The sequence below is a fragment of the Pseudophryne corroboree genome, unplaced genomic scaffold, assembly GCF_028390025.1.
Source record: "Pseudophryne corroboree isolate aPseCor3 unplaced genomic scaffold, aPseCor3.hap2 scaffold_471, whole genome shotgun sequence".
In the NCBI taxonomy this organism is placed as follows: Eukaryota; Metazoa; Chordata; class Amphibia; order Anura; family Myobatrachidae; genus Pseudophryne; species Pseudophryne corroboree.
The window spans coordinates 305,590-327,839 of NW_026970083.1; the positions used below are offsets into that span (position 1 = coordinate 305,590).

The window sequence follows — 22,250 nt, forward strand, 5'->3', positions numbered from 1 at the left end:
AAATATCTGATTAACATCTTTGTAGGAATGGTTTTTCACCTATTACTAAATTAAACTTGCTTCATTGGAAAGGCAGCAAGATGCATCCTCATTTCAATATCTACTGAAATAATACAGGTTGACACCAGGAAACATTAACGCCACTGCATCCTTGCTGCTTTCTCATGTGGAAGTCTGTTTAATGTGAAAACAAGGTGATATCTAATTAGCACACAGGTAAGGAATTAAGAAAATCTTTATTTAAGGGTGAAGATGTTTCTCACAAAATCGTTGCCCCAATGCATCATTGAAATTCAAGCTGGAAAGATGATTTTAATACATCACTTGTACATTTTGTATTGCTCTTCTGGTGACAATGTAGTTTGTTTTTGTCAATTACCATTTTAATAATCGGGTAAAGAAAATTAAGTGGATTTTTGAAAGAAAACAATACTGTCAATATACTATTAAAACAAATTAAAATGGTAAAAGTTATTGTACTTTAAGTAAAAATAAAAGCTAAAATATCAATCCCAGTTTTGGATTACTTTAATGAACAAAAAAAAATGCATATAGCAAAGGATAGTTTCAATCTGCCTACCTCTGGGTTATGGACCCAGCATGCTTCCATTACAGTACTCTGCTGCACATGTAAGTGCAAGAGATCCTGAAGCACTCACTCATCATGCGAAAGTACCAATGTGTTTCTTCATTGGTTGCTGGAAGAAACATCTTACAAAAACTCTCCAGATTATTGACTTTTTAAAGTTTTTCTAGGAAACGTTCTAGATGAATGCTTATTAGTCTTTGTCAGTATTTACTTTTTGCAAAGTGTCTCTGTGGCGCAATCGGTTAGTGTGTTCAGCTATTAATCAAAAGGTTGGTGGTTCAATCCCACCCAGGGAAGTGATTGACCTTGTGATCAGATTTTGGTGATATTTAAGTAGACAAGTCAAAATTGCAAACCCCCTCTTATGGTGTAGGGTACCTGGCCTTCTCTGATGTAATCAGAGTTAGATTTAATTAAGTGATTTTATAAAAAAAACAGCTAGGAAGCACAATTTAGCAGTGGGTTGCAGAGAAAAAGAAAAATGCTGGCAGAAAAATCCAATTGAGTGATTAAACAGCTCTTCATTTTCTGGCTTTATTTTTATGATAACAAATTTGTTCTCTGAAAAGTGTCCACAAAGCCAAGTATCTGATTAACATCTTTGTAGGGATGGTTTTTCACCTATTACTAAATTAAACTTGCTTCATTGGAAAGGCAGCAAGATGTATCCTCATTTCAATATCTACGGAAATAATACAGGTTGACACCATGAAACATTAACGCCACTGCATCTTTGCTGTTTTCTCATGTGGAAGTCTGTTTAATGTGAAAACAAGGTGATCTCTAATTAGCACACAGGTAAGGAATTAAGAAAATCTTTATTTAAGGGTGAAGATGTTTCTCACAAAATCGTTGCCCCAATGCATCATTGAAATCCAAGCTGGAAAGATGATTTTAATATATTACTTGAACATTTTATATTGCTCTTCTGGTGATAATGTAGTTTGTTTTTGTCAATTACCATTTTAATAATCGGGTAAAGAAAATTAAGTGGATTTTTGAAAGAAAACAATACTGTCAATATACTATTAAAACAAATTAAAATGGTAAAAGTTATTGTACTTTAAGTAAAAATAAAAGAGCAAAAATATCAATCCCAGTTTTGGATTACTTTAATTAACAAAAAAAAAATGCATATAGCAGAGGATAGTTTCAATCTGCCTACCTCTGGGTTATGGACCCAGCATGCTTCCATTACAGTACTCTGCTGCACATGTAAGTGCAAGAGATCCTGAAGCACTCACTCATCATGGGAAAGTACCAATGTGTTTCTTCATTGGTTGATGGAAGAAACATCTTACAAAAACTCTCCACATTATTGACTTTTTAAAATGTTTCTAGGAATCGTTCTAGATGAATGCTTATTAGCCTTTGTCAGTATGGACTTTTGCAAAGTGTTGCTGTGGTGCAATCAGTTACTGCGTAAGGCTATTAACCAAAAGGTTGGTGGTTCAATCCCACCCAGGGACGTAATTGACCTTGTTATCAGATTTTGGTGATCTTTATGTAGACAAGTCAAAATTTCGAAAACCCCTGTTATGGTGTAGGGTACCTGGCCTTCTCTGATGTAATCAGAGTTAGATTTGATTCAGTGATTTTATAAAAACAGCTAGGAAGCACAATTTAGCAGTGGGTTGCAGAGAAAAAGAAATATGCTGGCAAAAAAATCCAATTGAGTGATTAAATAGCTCTTCATTTTCTGGCTTTATTTTTATGCTAACAAATTTGTTCTCTGAAAAGTGTCCACAAAGCCAAGTATCTGATTAACATCTTTGTAGGGATGGTTTTTCACCTATTACTAAATTAAACTTGCTTCATTGGAAAGGCAGCAAGGTGCATCCTCATTTCAATATCTACTGAAATAATACAGGTTGACACCAGGAAACATTAACGCCACTGCATCCTTGCTGCTTTCTCATGTGGAAGTCTGTTTAATGTGAAAACAAGGTGATATCTAATTAGCACACAGGTAAGGAATTAAGAAAATCTTTATTTAAGGGTGAAGATGTTTCTCACAAAATCGTTGCCCCAATGCATCATTGAAATTCAAGCTGGAAAGATGATTTTAATATATCATTTGTACATTTTGTATTGCTCTTCTGGTGACAATGTAGTTTGTTTTTGTCAATTACCATTTTAATAATCGGGTAAAGAAAATTAATTGGATTTTTGAAAGAAAACAATACTGTCAATATACTATTAAAACAAATTAAAATGGTAAAAGTTATTGTACTTTAAGTAAAAATAAAAGAGCAAAAATATCAATCCCAGTTTTGGATTACTTTAATTAACAAAAAAAATGCATATAGCAGAGGATAGTTTCAATCTGCCTACCTCTGGGTTATGGACCCAGCATGCTTCCATTACAGTACTCTGCTGCACATGTAAGTGCAAGAGATCCTGAAGCACTCACTCATCATGGGAAAGTACCAATGTGTTTCTTCATTGGTTGATGGAAGAAACATCTTACAAAAACTCTCCACATTATTGACTTTTTAAAATGTTTCTAGGAATCGTTCTAGATGAATGCTTATTAGCCTTTGTCAGTATGGACTTTTGCAAAGTGTTGCTGTGGCGCAATCAGTTACTGTGTAAGGCTAATAACCAAAAGGTTGGTGGTTCAATCCCACCCAGGGACGTAATTGACCTTGTTATCAGATTTTGGTGATCTTTATGTAGACAAGTCAAAATTTCAAACCCCCTCTTATGGTGTAGGGTACCTGGCCTTCTCTGATGTAATCAGAGTTAGATTTGATTCAGTGATTTTATAAAAACAGCTTGGAAGCACAATTTAGCAGTGGGTTGCAGAGAAAAAGAAATATGCTGGCAAAAAAATCCAATTGAGTGATTAAACAGCTCTTCATTTTCTGGCTTTATTTTTATGCTAACAAATTTGTTCTCTGAAAAGTGTCCACAAAGCCAAGTTTCTGATTAACACCTTTGTAGGGATGGTTTTTCACCTATTACTAAATTAAACTTGCTTCATTGGAAAGGCTGCAAGATGCATCCTCATTTCAATATCTACTGAAATAATACAGGTTGACACCAGGAAACATTAACGCCACTGCATCCTTGCTGCTTTCTCATGTGGAAGTCTGTTTAATGTGAAAACAAGGTGATATCTAATTAGCACACAGGTAAGGAATTAAGAAAATCTTTATTTAAGGGTGAAGATGTTTCTCACAAAATCGTTGCCCCAATGCATCATTGAAATTCAAGCTGGAAAGATTATTTTAATATATCACTTGTACATTTTGTATTGCTCTTCTGGTGACAATGTAGTTTGTTTTTGTCAATTACCATTTTAATAATCGGGTAAAGAAAATTAAGTGGATTTTTGAAAGAAAACAATACTGTCAATATACTATTAAAACAAATGAAAATGGTAAAAGTTATTGTACTTTAAGTAAAAATAAAAGAGCAAAAATATCAATCCCAGTTTTGGATTACTTTAATTAACAAAAAAAAACGCATATAGCAGAGGATAGTTTCAATCTGCCTACCTCTGGGCTATGGACCCAGCATGCTTCCATTACAGTACTCTGCTGCACATGTAATTGCAAGAGATCCTGAAGTACTCACTCATCATGGGAAAGTACCAATGTGTTTCTTCATTGGTTGATGGAAGAAACATCTTACAAAAACTCTCCAGATTATTGACTACTTAAAGTTTTTCTAGGAAACGTTCTAGATGAATGCTTATTAGCCTTTGTCAGTATGTACTTTTGCAAAGTGTCGCTGTGGCGCAATCAGTTAGTGTGTACGGCTATTAACCAAAAGGTTGGTGGTTCAATCCCACCCAGGGATGTAATTGACCTTGTTATCAGATTTTGGTGATCTTTAAGTAGACAAGTCAAAATTTCAAAAACCCCTGTTATGGTGTTGGGTACCTGGCCTTCTCTGATGTAATCAGAGTTAGATTTGATTCAGTGATTTTATAAAAACAGCTAGGAAGCACAATTTAGCAGTGGTTTGCAGAGAAAAAGAAATATGCTGGCAAAAAAATCCAATTGAGTGATTAAACAGCTCTTCATTTTCTGGCTTTATTTTTATGCTAACAAATTTGTTCTCTGAAAAGTGTCCACAAAGCCAAGTATCTGATTAACATCTTTGTAGGGATGGTTTTTCACCTATTACTAAATTAAACTTGCTTCATTGGAAAGGCAGCAAGATGCATCCTCATTTCAATATCTACTGAAATAATACAGGTTGACACCAGGAAACATTAACGCCACTGCATCCTTGCTGCTTTCTCATGTGGAAGTCTGTTTAATGTGAAAACAAGGTGATATCTAATTAGCACACAGGTAAGGAATTAAGAAAATCTTTATTTAAGGGTGAAGATGTTTCTCACAAAATCGTTGCCCCAATGCATCATTGAAATTCAAGCTGGAAAGATGATTTTAATATATCACTTGTACATTTTGTATTGCTCTTCTGGTGACAATGTAGTTTGTTTTTGTCAATTACCATTTTAATAATAGGGTAAAGAAAATTAAGTGGATTTTTGAAAGAAAACAATACTGTCAATATACTATTAAAACAAATTAAAATGGTAAAAGTTATTGTACTTTAAGTAAAAATAAAAGAGCAAAAATATCAATCCCAGTTTTGGATTACTTTAATTAACAAAAAAAAATGCATATAGCAGAGGATAGTTTCAATCTGCCTACCTCTGGGTTAAGGGGCCCAGCATGCTTCCATTGCAGTACTCTGCTGCACATGTAAGTGCAAGAGATCCTGAAGCACTCACTCATCATGGGAAAGTACCAATGCGTTTCTTCATTGGTTGATGGAAGAAACATCTTACAAAAACTCTCCAGATTATTGACTTTTTAAAGTTTTCTAGGAAACGTTCTAGATGAATGCTTATTAGCCTTTGTCAGTATGTACTTTTGCAAAGTGTCTCTGTGGTGCAATCGGTTAGTGTGTTTGGTTATTAACCAAAGGGTTGGTGGTTCAATCCCACCCAGGGATGTTATTGACCTTGTCATCAGATTTTGGTGATCTTTAAGTAGACAAGTCAAAATTTCAAACCCCCTCTTATGGTGTAGGGTACCTGGCCTACTCTGATGTAATCAGAGTTAGATTTGATTAAGTGATTTTATCAAAAAACAGCTAGGAAGCACAATTTAGCAGTGGTTTGCAGAGAAAATGAAATATGCTGGCAGAAAAATCCAATTGAGTGATTAAACAGCTCTTCATTTTCTGGCTTTATTTTTATGCTAACTAATTTGTTCTCTAAAAAGTGTCCACAAAGCCAAGTATCGGATTAACATCTTTGTAGGGATGGTTTTTCACCTATTACTAAATTAAACTTGCTTCATTGGAAAGGCAGCAAGATGCATCCTCATTTCAATATCTACTGAAATAATACAGGTTGACACCAGGAAACATTAACGCCACTGCATCCTTGCTGCTTTCTCATGTGGAAGTCTGTTTAATGTGAAAACAAGGTGATATCTAATTAGCACACAGGTAAGGAATTAAGAAAATCTTTATTTAAGGGTAAGATGTTTCTCACAAAATCGTTGCCCCAATGCATCATTGAAATTCAAGCTGGAAAGATGATTTTAATATATCACTTGTACATTTTGTATTGCTCTTCTGATGACAATGTAGTTTGTTTTTGTCAATTACCATTTTAATAATCGGGTAAAGAAAATTAAGTGGATTTTTGAAAGAAAACAATACTGTCAATATACTATTAAAACAAATTAAAATGGTAAAAGTTATTGTACTTTAAGTAAAAATAAAAGAGCAAAAATATCAATACCAGTTTTGGATTACTTTAATTAACAAAAAAAAATGCATATAGCAGAGGATAGTTTCAATCTGCCTACCTCTGGGTTATGGACCCAGCATGCTTCCATTACAGTCCTCTGCTGCACATGTAAGTGCAAGAGATCCTGAAGCACTCACTCATCATGGGAAAGTACCAATGTGTTTCTTCATTGGTTGATGGAAGAAACATCTTACAAAAACTCTCCACATTATTGACTTTTTAAAATGTTTCTAGGAATCGTTCTAGATGAATGCTTATTAGCCTTTGTCAGTATGGACTTTTGCAAAGTGTTGCTGTGGCGCAATCAGTTACTGTGTAAGGCTATTAACCAAAAGGTTGGTGGTTCAATCCCACCCAGGGATGTAATTGACCTTGTTATCAGATTTTGGTGATCTTTATGTAGACAAGTCAAAATTTCGAAAACCCCTGTTATGGTGTAGGGTACCTGGCCTTCTCTGATGTAATCAGAGTTAGATTTGATTCAGTGATTTTATAAAAACAGCTAGGAAGCACAATTTAGCAGTGGGTTGCAGAGAAAAAGAAATATGCTGGCAAAAAAATCCAATTGAGTGATTAAACAGCTCTTCATTTTCTGGCTTTATTTTTATGCTAACAAATTTGTTCTCTGAAAAGTGTCCACAAAGCCAAGTATCTGATTAACATCTTTGTAGGGATGGTTTTTCACCTATTACTAAATTAAACTTGCTTCATTGGAAAGGCAGCAAGATGCATCCTCATTTCAATATCTACTGAAATAATACAGGTTGACACCAGGAAACATTAACGCCACTGCATCCTTGCTGCTTTCTCATGTGGAAGTCTGTTTAATGTGAAAACAAGGTGATATCTAATTAGCACACAGGTAAGGAATTAAGAAAATCTTTATTTAAGGGTGAAGATGTTTCTCACAAAATCGTTGCCCCAATGCATCATTGAAATTCAAGCTGGAAAGATGATTTTAATATATCATTTGTACATTTTGTATTGCTCTTCTGGTGACAATGTAGTTTGTTTTTGTCAATTACCATTTTAATAATCGGGTAAAGAAAATTAATTGGATTTTTGAAAGAAAACAATACTGTCAATATACTATTAAAACAAATTAAAATGGTAAAAGTTATTGTACTTTAAGTAAAAATAAAAGAGCAAAAATATCAATCCCAGTTTTGGATTACTTTAATTAACAAAAAAAATGCATATAGCAGAGGATAGTTTCAATCTGCCTACCTCTGGGTTATGGACCCAGCATGCTTCCATTACAGTACTCTGCTGCACATGTAAGTGCAAGAGATCCTGAAGCACTCACTCATCATGGGAAAGTACCAATGTGTTTCTTCATTGGTTGATGGAAGAAACATCTTACAAAAACTCTCCAGATTATTGACTATTTAAAGTTTTTCTAGGAAACGTTCTAGATGAATGCTTATTAGCCTTTGTCAGTATGTACTTTTGCAAAGTGTCGCTGTGGCGCAATCAGTTAGTGTGTACGGCTATTAACCAAAAGGTTGGTGGTTCAATCCCACCCAGGGATGTAATTGACCTTGTTATCAGATTTTGGTGATCTTTAAGTAGACAAGTCAAAATTTCAAAAACCCCTGTTATGGTGTAGGGTACCTGGCCTTCTCTGATGTAATCAGAGTTAGATTTGATTCAGTGATTTTATAAAAACAGCTAGGAAGCACAATTTAGCAGTGGTTTGCAGAGAAAAAGAAATATGCTGGCAAAAAAATCCAATTGAGTGATTAAACAGCTCTTCATTTTCTGGCTTTATTTTTATGCTAACAAATTTGTTCTCTGAAAAGTGTCCACAAAGCCAAGTATCTGATTAACATCTTTGTAGGGATGGTTTTTCACCTATTACTAAATTAAACTTGCTTCATTGGAAAGGCAGCAAGATGCATCCTCATTTCAATATCTACTGAAATAATACAGGTTGACACCAGGAAACATTAACGCCACTGCATCCTTGCTGCTTTCTCATGTGGAAGTCTGTTTAATGTGAAAACAAGGTGATATCTAATTAGCACACAGGTAAAGAATTAAGAAAATCTTTATTTAAGGGTAAGATGTTTCTCACAAAATCGTTGCCCCAATGCATCATTGAAATTCAAGCTGGAAAGATGATTTTAATATATCACTTGTACATTTTGTATTGCTCTTCTGGTGACAATGTAGTTTGTTTTTGTCAATTACCATTTTAATAATCGGGTAAAGAAAATTAAGTGGATTTTTGAAAGAAAACAATACTGTCAATATACTATTAAAACAAATTAAAATGGTAAAAGTTATTGTACTTTAAGTAAAAATAAAAGAGCAAAAATATCAATACCAGTTTTGGATTACTTTAATTAACAAAAAAAAAATGCATATAGCAGAGGATAGTTTCAATCTGCCTACCTCTGGGTTATGGACCCAGCATGCTTCCATTACAGTCCTCTGCTGCACATGTAAGTGCAAGAGATCCTGAAGCACTCACTCATCATGGGAAAGTACCAATGTGTTTCTTCATTGGTTGATGGAAGAAACATCTTACAAAAACTCTCCACATTATTGACTTTTTAAAATGTTTCTAGGAATCGTTCTAGATGAATGCTTATTAGCCTTTGTCAGTATGGACTTTTGCAAAGTGTTGCTGTGGCGCAATCAGTTACTGTGTAAGGCTATTAACCAAAAGGTTGGTGGTTCAATCCCACCCAGGGATGTAATTGACCTTGTTATCCGATTTTGGTGATCTTTATGTAGACAAGTCAAAATTTCGAAAACCCCTGTTATGGTGTAGGGTACCTGGCCTTCTCTGATGTAATCAGAGTTAGATTTGATTCAGTGATTTTATAAAAACAGCTAGGAAGCACAATTTAGCAGTGGGTTGCAGAGAAAAAGAAATATGCTGGCAAAAAAATCCAATTGAGTGATTAAATAGCTCTTCATTTTCTGGCTTTATTTTTATGCTAACAAATTTGTTCTCTGAAAAGTGTCCACAAAGCCAAGTATCTGATTAACATCTTTGTAGGGATGGGTTTTCACCTATTACTAAATTAAACTTGCTTCATTGGAAAGGCAGCAAGATGCATCCTCATTTCAATATCTACTGAAATAATACAGGTTGACACCAGGAAACATTAACGCCACTGCATCCTTGCTGCTTTCTCATGTGGAAGTCTGTTTAATGTGAAAACAAGGTGATATCTAATTAGCACACAGGTAAGGAATTAAGAAAATCTTTATTTAAGGGTGAAGATGTTTCTCACAAAATCGTTGCCCCAATGCATCATTGAAATTCAAGCTGGAAAGATGATTTTAATATATCATTTGTACATTTTGTATTGCTCTTCTGGTGACAATGTAGTTTGTTTTTGTCAATTACCATTTTAATAATCGGGTAAAGAAAATTAATTGGATTTTTGAAAGAAAACAATACTGTCAATATACTATTAAAACAAATTAAAATGGTAAAAGTTATTGTACTTTAAGTAAAAATAAAAGAGCAAAAATATCAATCCCAGTTTTGGATTACTTTAATTAACAAAAAAAAATGCATATAGCAGAGGATAGTTTCAATCTGCCTACCTCTGGGTTATGGACCCAGCATGCTTCCATTACAGTACTCTGCTGCACATGTAAGTGCAAGAGATCCTGAAGCACTCACTCATCATGGGAAAGTACCAATATGTTTCTTCATTGGTTGATGGAAGAAACATCTTACAAAAACTCTCCACATTATTGACTTTTTAAAATGTTTCTAGGAATCGTTCTAGATGAATGCTTATTAGCCTTTGTCAGTAAGGACTTTTGCAAAGTGTTGCTGTGGCGCAATCAGTTACTGTGTAAGGCTATTAACCAAAAGGTTGGTGGTTCAATCCCACCCAGGGATGTAATTGACCTTGTTATCAGATTTTGGTGATCTTTAAGTAGACAAGTCAAAATTTCAAAAACCCCTGTTATGGTGTAGGGTACCTGGCCTTCTCTGATGTAATCAGAGTTAGATTTGATTCAGTGATTTTATAAAAACAGCTAGGAAGCACAATTTAGCAGTGGTTTGCAGAGAAAAAGAAATATGCTGGCAAAAAAATCCAAATGAGTGATTAAACAGCTCTTCATTTTCTGGCTTTATTTATATGCTAACAAATTTGTTCTCTGAAAAGTGTCCACAAAGCCAAGTATCTGATTAACATCTTTGTAGGGATGGTTTTTCACCTATTACTAAATTAAACTTGCTTCATTGGAAAGGCAGCAAGATGCATCCTCATTTCAATATCTACTGAAATAATACAGGTTGACACCAGGAAACATTAACGCCACTGCATCCTTGCTGCTTTCTCATGTGGAAGTCTGTTTAATGTGAAAACAAGGTGATATCTAATTAGCACACAGGTAAGGAATTAAGAAAATCTTTATTTAAGGGTAAGATGTTTCTCACAAAATCGTTGCCCCAATGCATCATTGAAATTCAAGCTGGAAAGATGATTTTAATATATCACTTGTACATTTTGTATTGCTCTTCTGGTGACAATGTAGTTTGTTTTTGTCAATTACCATTTTAATAATAGGGTAAAGAAAATTAAGTGGATTTTTGAAAGAAAACAATACTGTCAATATACTATTAAAACAAATTAAAATGGTAAAAGTTATTGTACTTTAAGTAAAAATAAAAGAGCAAAAATATCAATCCCAGTTTTGGATTACTTTAATTAACAAAAAAAAAATGCATATAGCAGAGGATAGTTTCAATCTGCCTACCTCTGGGTTAAGGGGCCCAGCATGCTTCCATTGCAGTACTCTGCTGCACATGTAAGTGCAAGAGATCCTGAAGCACTCACTCATCATGGGAAAGTACCAATGCGTTTCTTCATTGGTTGATGGAAGAAACATCTTACAAAAACTCTCCAGATTATTGACTTTTTAAAGTTTTCTAGGAAACGTTCTAGATGAATGCTTATTAGCCTTTGTCAGTATGTACTTTTGCAAAGTGTCTCTGTGGTGTAATCGGTTAGTGTGTTTGGTTATTAACCAAAGGGTTGGTGGTTCAATCCCACCCAGGGATGTTATTGACCTTGTCATCAGATTTTGGTGATCTTTAAGTAGACAAGTCAAAATTTCAAACCCCCTCTTATGGTGTAGGGTACCTGGCCTACTCTGATGTAATCAGAGTTAGATTTGATTAAGTGATTTTATCAAAAAACAGCTAGGAAGCACAATTTAGCAGTGGTTTGCAGAGAAAATGAAATATGCTGGCAGAAAAATCCAATTGAGTGATTAAACAGCTCTTCATTTTCTGGCTTTATTTTTATGCTAACTAATTTGTTCTCTGAAAAGTGTCCACAAAGCCAAGTATCGGATTAACATCTTTGTAGGGATGGTTTTTCACCTATTACTAAATTAAACTTGCTTCATTGGAAAGGCAGCAAGATGCATCCTCATTTCAATATCTACTGAAATAATACAGGTTGACACCAGGAAACATTAACGCCACTGCATCCTTGCTGCTTTCTCATGTGGAAGTCTGTTTAATGTGAAAACAAGGTGATATCTAATTAGCACACAGGTAAGGAATTAAGAAAATCTTTATTTAAGGGTAAGATGTTTCTCACAAAATCGTTGCCCCAATGCATCATTGAAATTCAAGCTGGAAAGATGATTTTAATATATCACTTGTACATTTTGTATTGCTCTTCTGGTGACAATGTAGTTTGTTTTTGTCAATTACCATTTTAATAATCGGGTAAAGAAAATTAAGTGGATTTTTGAAAGAAAACAATACTGTCTATATACTATTAAAACAAATTAAAAAGGTAAAAGTTATTGTACTTTAAGTAAAATAAAAAGAGCAAAAATATCAATCCCAGTTTTGGATTACTTTAATTAACAAAAAAAATGCATATAGCAGAGGATAATTTCAATCTGCCTACCTCTGGGTTATGGACCCAGCATGCTTCCATTACAGTACTCTGCTGCACATGTAAGTGCAAGAGATCCTGAAGCACTCACTCATCATGGGAAAGTACCAATGTGTTTCTTCATTGGTTGATGGAAGAAACATCTTACAAAAACTCTCCAGATTATTGACTATTTAAAGTTTTTCTAGGAAACGTTCTAGATGAATGCTTATTAGCCTTTGTCAGTATGTACTTTCACAAAGTGTCGCTGTAGCGCAATCAGTTAGTGTGTACGGCTATTAACCAAAAAGTTGGTGGTTCAATCCCACCCAGGGACGTAATTACCTTGTGATCAGATTTTGGTGATATTTAAGTAGACAAGTCAAAATTTCAAACCCTCTCTTATGGTGTAGGGTACCTGGCCTACTCTGATGTAATCAGTTAGATTTGATTAAGTGATTTTATGAAAAAAAAACAGCTAGGAAGCACAATTTAGCAGTGGGTTGCAGAGAAAAAGAAATATGCTGGCAGAAAAATCCAATTGAGTGATTAAACAGCTCTTCATTTTCTGGCTTTATTTTTATGCTAACAAATTTGTTCTCTGAAAAGAGTCCACAAAGCCAAGTATCTGATTAACACCTTTGTAGGGATGGTTTTTCACCTATTACTAAATTAAACATGCTTCATTGGAAAGGCAGCAATATGCATCCTCATTTCAATATCTACTGAAATAATACAGGTTGACACCAGGAAACATTAACGCCACTGCATCCTTGCTGCTTTCTCATGTGGAAGTCTGTTTAATGTGAAAACAAGGTGATATCTAATTAGCACACAGGTAAGGAATTAAGAAAATCTTTATTTAAGGGTGAAGAGGTTTCTCACAAAATCGTTGCCCCAATGCATCATTGAAATTCAAGCTGGAAAGATGATTTTAATATATCACTTGTACATTTTGTATTGCTCTTCTGGTGACAATGTAGTTTGTTTTTGTCAATTACCATTTGAATAATAGGGTAAAGAAAATTAAGTGGATTTTTGAAAGAAAACAATACTGTCAATATACTATTAAAACAAATTAAAATAATAAAAGTTATTGTACTTTAAGTAAAAATAAAAGAGCAAAAATATCAATCCCAGTTTTGGATTACTTTAATTAACAAAAAAAAATGCATATAGCAGAGGATAGTTTCAATCTGCCTACCTCTGGGTTATGGGCCCAGCATGCTTCCATTGCAGTACTCTGCTGCACATGTAAGTGCAAGAGATCCTGAAGCACTCACTCATCATGGGAAAGTACCAATGTGTTTCTTCATTGGTTGATGGAAGAAACATCTTACAAAAACTCTCCAGATTATTGACTTTTTAAAGTTTTTCTAGGAAACGTTCTAGATGAATGCTTATTAGCCTTTGTCAGTATATACTTTTGCAATGTGTCTCTGTGGCGCAATCAGTTAGCGTGTTCGGTTATTAACCAAAAGGTTGGTGGTTCAATCCTACCCAGGGACGTAATTTACCTTGTTATCAGATTTTGGTGATCTTTAAGTAGACAAGTCAAAATTTCAAACCCCCTCTTATGGTGTAGGGTACCTGGCCTTCTCTGATGTAATCAGAGTTAGATTTGATTAAGTGATTTTATAAAAGAACAGCTAGGAAGCACAACTTAGCAGTGGGTTGCAGAGAAAAAGAAATACGCTTGCAGAAAAATCCAATTGAGTGATTAAACAGCTCTTCATTTTCTGGCTTTATTTTTATGCTAACAAATTTGTTCTCTGAAAAGTGTCCACAAAGCCAAGTATCTGATTAACACCTTTGTAGGGATGGTTTTTCACCTATTACTAAATTAAACTTGCTTCATTGGAAAGGCAGCAAGTGATGTCATCCAAGCAGTGGGTCAAAGTTGGCTTCATCCCTCGTCTGCTTATGAAAAGAGAAAAGGGATATGCAGGGCATGGCGGCCTTTTGCGACGCTTGGATGACCCCTAGTTCGCATTAAACACCCCCACCCTCCTTCGGTGTGGGGCTCATGTTGGCCATGCCCCAGCCCCTAAAGCATTCAAGCTGATTTCTTGCAGCAGCTGGGTACTGTAACAGCTCCAGAGCTGCTCTGTAAGGCAAGTAAAAGGGTGTGGGCCCTGCAGCACTACCTGTAGTTTGCATTGTGCATTGGAAGGCACAAAGTAAGCAGACGGGAGGAGAAGTCAGGATAGTGCACAAGGTTATAGAAGGGATGGGCTCAAGAAAAGAGAAGTGGAAACAGACAGCATACTAGGCTGGAGAGAGACCTGAGACAAAGAGATCGGAATTATACGAGAGCCGTCCAGGGGAAACACAAATTATGCAGTCAAGTTTCCCACATTTGGGGAAATCGCAAGGGGCAGCACACCCAGAGTGCAATGGGTGAGCCTTGCCCTGGGAGAAGCACCTTCATGATCATAGTATCTCACCTGGCAGGTTAGTAGGAGTTGGGCTAGAGCTGGGGAGGGTCGCTGCTCGGGCACTACCTTTCAAGTGAAGGAGATCCAACTGAGGCAGCACAAGGGAACTCTCAAAAGAAGAACAAGGCTAGAGGAAGATCTGAGACAAAGAAATCTGACTTTTACCAGAGCTGACTAGAGGAAAGCACAAACACAGTCCACCACTACCACAAATAATGCAGTCGAGTTTCCCACATTTGGGGAAATCACAGGGGTCAGCATACCCAGAATGCAATGAATGAACCTCACCCTGGGAGAACAATCTTCATGACAATAGTATCTCCTATGCAAAATAAGTATGATTTGGGATAGGGCTGGGGAGGGCCGTTGCTCAGGCACATCTCTGTCAAGTAAAGGAGATTCAACTGAGGCAGCACAAGGGAACTCTCATCTGGGGACAACAACTGCAGGGAGAACACATATTTTCAGATGAACATGGGGTGGCAGAAGGCTGCCTAATACTGAAGCACCCCCAAACAACAAACCAAATGCAACAACTAGTGCAAGCATTCCTGGGGGATGGCCTGCAGCAGATGGATTTGAATATGGTGATGTCATCCAAGCAGTGGGTCAAAGTTGGCTTCAACCCTCGTCTGCATATGAAAAGAGAAAAGGAGCGTGCAGGGCATGGAGGCCTTTTGTGGTGCTTGGATGACCCCTAGTTCACATTAAGCACCCCCACCCTCCTTCGGTGTGGGGCTCATGTTGGCCATTCCCCAGCCCCTGAAGCATTCAAGCTGATTTCTTGCAGCAGCTGGGCACTGTAACAGCTCCAGAGCTGCTCTGTAAAGCAAGTAAAAGGGTGTGGGCCCTGCAGCACTACCCGTAGTTTGCATTGTGCATTGGGAGGCACAAAGTAAGCAGACGGGAGGAGAAGTCAGGATAGTGCACAAGGGTATAGAAGGGAGGGGCTCAAGAAAAAAGAAGTGGAACCAGACAGCAAACTAGGCTGGAGAGAGACCTGAGACAAAGAGATCTGAATTACATGAGAGCCGACCAGGGAAAACTCAAATTATGCAGTCAAGTTTCCCACATTTGGGGAAATCGCAGGGGCAGCACACCCAGAGTGCAATGGGTGAGCCTTGCCCTGGGAGAAGCAACTTCATGATCATAGTATCTCACCTGGCAGGTAAGTAGGAGTTGGGCTAGAGCTGGGGAGGGTCGCTGCTCGGGCACCCCCCTGTCAAGTGAAGGAGATCCAACTGAGGCAGCACAAGGGAACTCTCGAAAGAAGACAAAGGCTAGAGGAAGATCTGAGACAAAGAAATCTGACTTTTACCAGAGCTGACCAGAGGAAAGCACAAACACAGTCCCCCACTACCACAAATAATGCAGTCGAGTTTCCCACATTTGGGGAAATCACAGGGGTCAGCATACCCAGAATGCAATGAATGAACCTAACCCTGGGAGAACAATCTTCATGACCATGGTATCTCCTATGCAAAATAAGTATGATTTGGGATAGGGCTGGGGAGGGCCGTTGCTCAGGCACATCTCTGTCAAGTAAGTTGCATTTGATTTGTTGTTTGGGGGTGCTTCAGTATTAGGCAGCCTTCTGCCCTACCATGTTCATCTGAAAATATGTGTTCTCCCTGCAGTTGTTGTCCCCAGATGAGAGTTCCCTTGTGCTGCCTCAGTTGAATCTCCTTTTGGAGAAGACCTCAATAAGATTGTAGCTGATCTGGCTACTGCTAAAACAGCTTGCCTACCTAGTATGACTCCTACCACGCAGAAGGCTAAAAGTACTTTTCTTGGCCCTTTCATCCTCCAGGTAAAGCGTACCCAAGGTCAGGCATACCCAAAGCAAGCTCATGTTTCCAGACCTGCCAAGCCCAGACTGAAGCAATCCTGGGCTGCCCATCAGCCTGCTTCCAAAACGGACAAGCCTGCCGCATGACGGTGCAGGCCTCCCTCTGGGGGATCCCAGGGTGGGGGGCCCGACTTCTAGGTTTGGCAAAGAAAGGTATAATTCTAAGCTAGAGAATTCTGTTTGGAGCTCACCTTGTACTTTGTGAAGAAATAATCAGCATTGTGGCTGAGCAGATACATGTAGTGTGTGGCTGCAAACTGCATGGATCTGCTGCGTTGTAATGCTGATTCTTTTTTTTTGCAAAGTACCAATAGCTTCATATAATGTTCACAATTTTTATGCAGGATCAAATAGCTCAATAGGTAGGGTGTTTGATTAGAATTCAACAGGTTATAGGTTTGAATCCTGGGTATGGTAGTTTGAGATGTGTTATTTAATAAAGTATGTTGTTCTGACTGCCGGCATCCTATCACCTGGGATATCATACTAAATAAATGGAGTTGATCAAATTTATTTTTTTTTAACTAGGGACAATTTCCAGATACTTCTCTTTATAACTGAGATTGCCCCCTGGAACTTCACATCAGTTGACAACTATGCATGAGTGGGCAGTGCTTGCCCTGGATCTGTCCACCCATTTATGTGCCGCCATAAAATAAAGCATGACTAACAGTTATCCTGGGCGTACACTACACAATTATCTGTCAGGCTATCTATCCAGTCTGGATGGATGGAATGAAAATCTGGTAATGTATAGGAGCAAATGTCAATTAACCATTTGCTCCCAAACACTAGAAAAGTGGTCAAAAATGGTCATTACACAAATTGGTTAAACCCAAAATTTAACCAATTTGTTTAGGGGACCATTTTTGTCCATTTTTTAGTGTTTGAGAGTAAATCGTTGATGGTCATTTGCTCACATAGATAACCGGATTTCTATTCCAACCAGCCAGTGTTGGAGAGATGGTCTGCCAGATTACATAATGCATACCAGAGCCATAACTAGACTTTTTGGTGCCCTGTGACAGAGAATTATATGCCCTCCCCCCCATTTTTGCAATATGGACAAAAGGCGCATGCCTTGTGGGGAAGGGGCATAACAAGATTGGTCTCAGAGAAAGCACATGAGATATGAAGATATATCTAGTATACTTGACACTCAATGGTTTGTGGTATTGCAGGGGTGCCCTCCTTAAATGCATATACAGTCACACATGGCATGTTTGTGTAAATGGCATATCAGCAGTCAGCACTAACTGGTGACATGCCATTTGTACAAGTAAGCCATGTGTGACTAATATATAAACATACTTTATTAAATAACACCTCAAACTATCATACCCAGGATTCAAACCTATAACCTGTTAAATTCTAATCAAACACCCTACCCATTGAGCTACTTGATCCTGCATCTATTCTAACCTCCAAAAACAGATTCAGTTGCATTTTCCAGCGTGTTTTGTTTGCGCCTTTGCAAATGTCTTACATCGACAAACTTATTTAGTACTATTTTGCAAATAGGGTTACATTGTCGCAACATTGTGTTCCCTAATTGCTTGATTTTTTAAATGCAAAAATTGATAAAGACACCTGATAATTGCTCTGTGGAGTCTTCTTTTGTGTCTACTTCTTATCTACATTTAATTCCCTACCTATAATCAAGGCATTTTTAAATGCTGGGTGCTGCCAGGACGTGAGGCCTACCTAGTCTTTAGATCTGAATTTGAATGTACTTGTGAACTAACTTAATTTCCTACTTCTAAACTCATTCCTAAATTCACTACTTACATTAATCCTGTAGTTGGGCATTTTGAGCCTTCAATTGTGGGCATTGTTTTGTGTCCAGACCAGCAGCTGGTGGTGTGCATTTGCTGGAAAGGCATCGAAGACCTCCGATATGCTGCATCTCCTGATGTGTGTCTGCCTCAAGTGGCTGTCAGCAAATGCATGCTAGACACCCCATTCCAAGCTGATTGTGACATCACGGAACATGCATCATAGAACAGGCATGCTAGAACATGGGTCTTCAACCTGCGACCCTCCAGCTGCTGTGGAACTACATATCCCAGCATGCCCTGCCTCAGTTTTAGCATACCTTAATAGCAAAACTGTGGCAGGGCATGCTGGGATGTGTAGTTTCACAGCAGCTGGAGGGCCACAGGATGAAGACCCATGTGCTAGAACCAAACCGCAGGTACATTGAATGCTAGCAAGCTGAATGTTTAAATCCTTTTTGTTCCGCAGCATTCCAATGCGGAAGATTCCATGGAACCAGAGATTATTCCATTGAGAAGGACATGCTGCCTGGATGACTGTACTGTGCAAATTAAATCACGGAGCCAGTTGGCTTGTGGGTGGCTCTGGTGACTGGGTGGTTGGGTGGGCGGTGTGTCGGAGGTGGAGCACATGCAAATGAATGTGTATCATCCAGCTAGTGAGAGAGAAAACTCATGCAGGAGTGTGCCTGCTTGTCAGTGAGTTATGCACCTTGCCAGACGTCAAATCTACATGGAGCAACTGGAGGGGACAAGAGCAGGTTTGGAAAATATACACAGAAGAGCATATATGCTGGCGCATTCTCCATGATTGTGTCAGCTTATGTTTTGGTGCACTGCACTTTCCTCCACTAAGTTTTAGCCATTTTGTTTAAACGCAAGTGTAGTTGCTTCTCGCTCTTTTGGCTGTGATATTGTATTGTGGTTGAAGAGTCTGCTGGAGGGATTGTTTTCTTCATTGGCGAGAGACTGAAGATATTCCAGGATGGAAGGCTTGGGAACACTATCCGTTTTTCAGTTGTGGAAGAGTTGAAAGACCGGATTGGACTACATTCTATAGTAAAGGGTATCTTTGTATTTATTAATCCTCCCTTTATATGTGTCTGTCTTTCAATAAAGCTTTGGGCTTGTGATTCCGTCACCCTCTTACACTCCACACCCATAGCCTTATTAACTATTGTATTGTTTAAATGTATAGTGCAGTTCATGATTTATAGTGTAGGCTGACCTGTACTGTAGTTCTTGAACTGTACTATACCGACAGCATTTGTATTGTGTTTTGGCTGTGCTGCAACACAGTACTTATGTGTGTAATGTTTATGTATGTTTTTTTGCTTCTTTATGTCAATAAAGACTGCTTTTTCAATCCAATATCTGAAAACAATCAATGTTTATCTTTGATGGCAATAGAAGTGGTATGATATTTGCTGCTTTTGAAAGGCAATATCTGATATGTCCCCTATCTGGGAACCATATATTAAATGGCTTTTCAGAAAAGGGAGATGGGAGAAGAGCTTTCAGTACTTGTAGGACCGATGCACATTTCCTATTCTAGCCTCCAAAAACAGATTCAGTTGCATTTTCCAGCGTGTTTTGGATGCGCCTTTGCAAATGTCTTACATCGACAAACTTATTTAGTACTATTTTGCAAATAGGGTTACATTGTTGCAACATTGTGTTCCCTAATTGCTTGATTTTTTAAATGCAACAATTGATAAAAACACCTGATAACTGCTCTGCGGAGTCTTATTTTGTGTCTACTTCTTATCTACATTTAATTCCGTACCTCTAATCAAGGCATTTTTAAATGCTGGCGGCTGCCAGGACGTGAGGCCTACCTAGACTTTAGATCTGAATTTGAATGTACTTGTGAACTAACTTAATTTCCTACTTCTAAATTCATTCCTAAATTCACTACTTACATGAATCCTGTAGTTGGGCATTTTGGGACTTCGATTGTGGGCATTGTTTTGTGTCCAGACCAGCAGCAGGTGGTGTGCATTTGCTGGAAAGGCATCAAAGACCTCCGATATGCTGCATCTCCTGATGTGTGTCTCCCTCAAGTGGCTGTCAGCAAATGCCTGCTAGACACCCCATTCCAAGCTGATTGTGACATCACGGAACATGCATCATAGAACAGGCATGCTAAAACATGGGTCTTCAACCTGCGACCCTCCAGCTGCTGTGGAACTACACATCCCAGCATGCCCTGCCTCAGTTTTAGCATACCTTATAGCAAAACTGTGGCAGGGCGTGCTGGGATGTGTAGTTTCACAGCAGCTGGAGGGCCACAGGATGAAGACCCATGTGCTAGAGCCAAGCCGCAGGTACATTGAATGCTAGCAAGCTGAATATTTAAATCCTTTTTGTTCCGCAGCATTCCAATGCGGAAGATTCCATGGAACCAGAGATCCTTCCATTGAGAAGGACATGCTGCCTGGATGACTACACTGTGCAAATTAAATCACGGAGCCAGTTGGTTTGTGGGTGGCTCTGGTGACTGGGTGGTTGGGTGGGTGGTGTGTCGGAGGTGGAGCACATGCAAATGATTGTGTATCATCCAGCTAGTGAGAGTGAAAACTCATGCAGGAGTGTGCCTGCTTGTCAGTGGGTTATGCACCTTGCCAGACGTTAAATCTACATAGAGCAGCTGGAGGGGACAAGAGCATGTTTGCAAAATATAGATAGAAGAGCATATATGCTGGCGCATTCTCCATGATTGTGTCAGCTTATGTTTTGGTGCACTGCACTTTCCTCCACTAAGTTTTAGCCATTTTTGTTAAGCTCAAGTGTAGTTGCTTCTCGGCCTTTTGGCTGTGATCTTGTATTGTGGTTGAAGGGTCTGCTGGAGGGAGGGATTGCTTTCTTCATTGGCGAAAGACCAAAGATATTCCAGGATGGAAGGCTTGGGAACACTATCTGTTTTTCAGTTGTGGAAGAGCACAGAGGTCGGATTGGACTACATTCTATAGTAAAGGATGTCTTTCTATTTATTAAACCTCCCCTTATATGTGTCAGTCTTTCAATAAAGCTTCGGGCTTGTGATTCCCTCACCCTCTTACACTCCACACCCATAGCCTTATTAACTGTTGTATTATTGTACAGTTTAAATGTATAGTGCAGTTCATGATTTATAGTGTAGGCTGGCCTGTGCTGTAGTTCTTGAACTGTACTATACCATCAGCATTTCTATTGTGTTTTGGCTGTGCCGCAACGCGGTACTTATGTGTGTAATGTTTATGTATGTTTTTTTGCTTCTTTATGTGCATCGGTCCTACAAGTAATGAAAGCTCTTCTCCCATCTCCCTTTTCTGAAAAGCCATTTAATATATGGTTCCCAGATAGGGGACATATCAGATATTGGATTTCAAAAGCATCAAATATCATACCACTTTTATTGCCATCAAAGATAAACATTGATTGTTTTCAGATATTGGCTTGAAAAAGCAGTCTTTATTGACATAAAAAAAAAACATACATAAACATTGCACACATAAATACAGTGTTGCAGCACAGCCAAAACACAATACAAATGCTGACGGTATAGTACAGTTCAAGAACTACAGCACAGGCCAGTCTACACTATAAATCATGAACTGCACTATACATTTAAAGTATACAATAATACAACAGTTAATAAGGCTATGGGTGTGGAGTGTAAGAGGGTGAGGGATTCACAAAACCGAAGCTTTATTGTAACACAGACACATATAAGGGGAGGGTCAATAAATAGAAAGATATCCTTTACTATAGAATGTAGTCCAATCCGACCTCTGTGCTCTTCCACAACTGAAAAACAGATAGTGTTCCCAAGCCTTCCATCCTGGAATATCTTTGGTCTTTCGCCAATGAAGAAAACAATCCCTCCCTCCAGCAGACCCTTCAACCACGATACAAGATCACAGCCAAAAGGCTGAGAAGCAACTACACTTGAGCTTAAC

At 38.0% G+C, this 22,250-nt stretch overlaps 4 non-coding genes across 4 annotated transcripts; all 4 read right to left on the bottom strand.

The window, feature by feature from the left end:
- Positions 1 to 14,545: 14,545 nt before the first annotated feature.
- Positions 14,546 to 14,709, bottom strand: LOC135027792 (U1 spliceosomal RNA). The gene has a single exon (XR_010224192.1). It is a non-coding gene; the product is annotated as a U1 spliceosomal RNA (small nuclear RNA).
- Positions 14,710 to 14,860: 151 nt separating this feature from the next.
- LOC135027689 (U1 spliceosomal RNA) lies at positions 14,861 to 15,024 on the bottom strand. Its single transcript, XR_010224093.1, has one exon. It is a non-coding gene; the product is annotated as a U1 spliceosomal RNA (small nuclear RNA).
- A 674-nt stretch (positions 15,025 to 15,698) lies between these two features.
- On the bottom strand, positions 15,699 to 15,861 carry LOC135027820 (U1 spliceosomal RNA). The gene has a single exon (XR_010224217.1). It is a non-coding gene; the product is annotated as a U1 spliceosomal RNA (small nuclear RNA).
- A 152-nt stretch (positions 15,862 to 16,013) lies between these two features.
- LOC135027939 (U1 spliceosomal RNA) lies at positions 16,014 to 16,177 on the bottom strand. The gene has a single exon (XR_010224319.1). It is a non-coding gene; the product is annotated as a U1 spliceosomal RNA (small nuclear RNA).
- Positions 16,178 to 22,250: the final 6,073 nt, after the last annotated feature.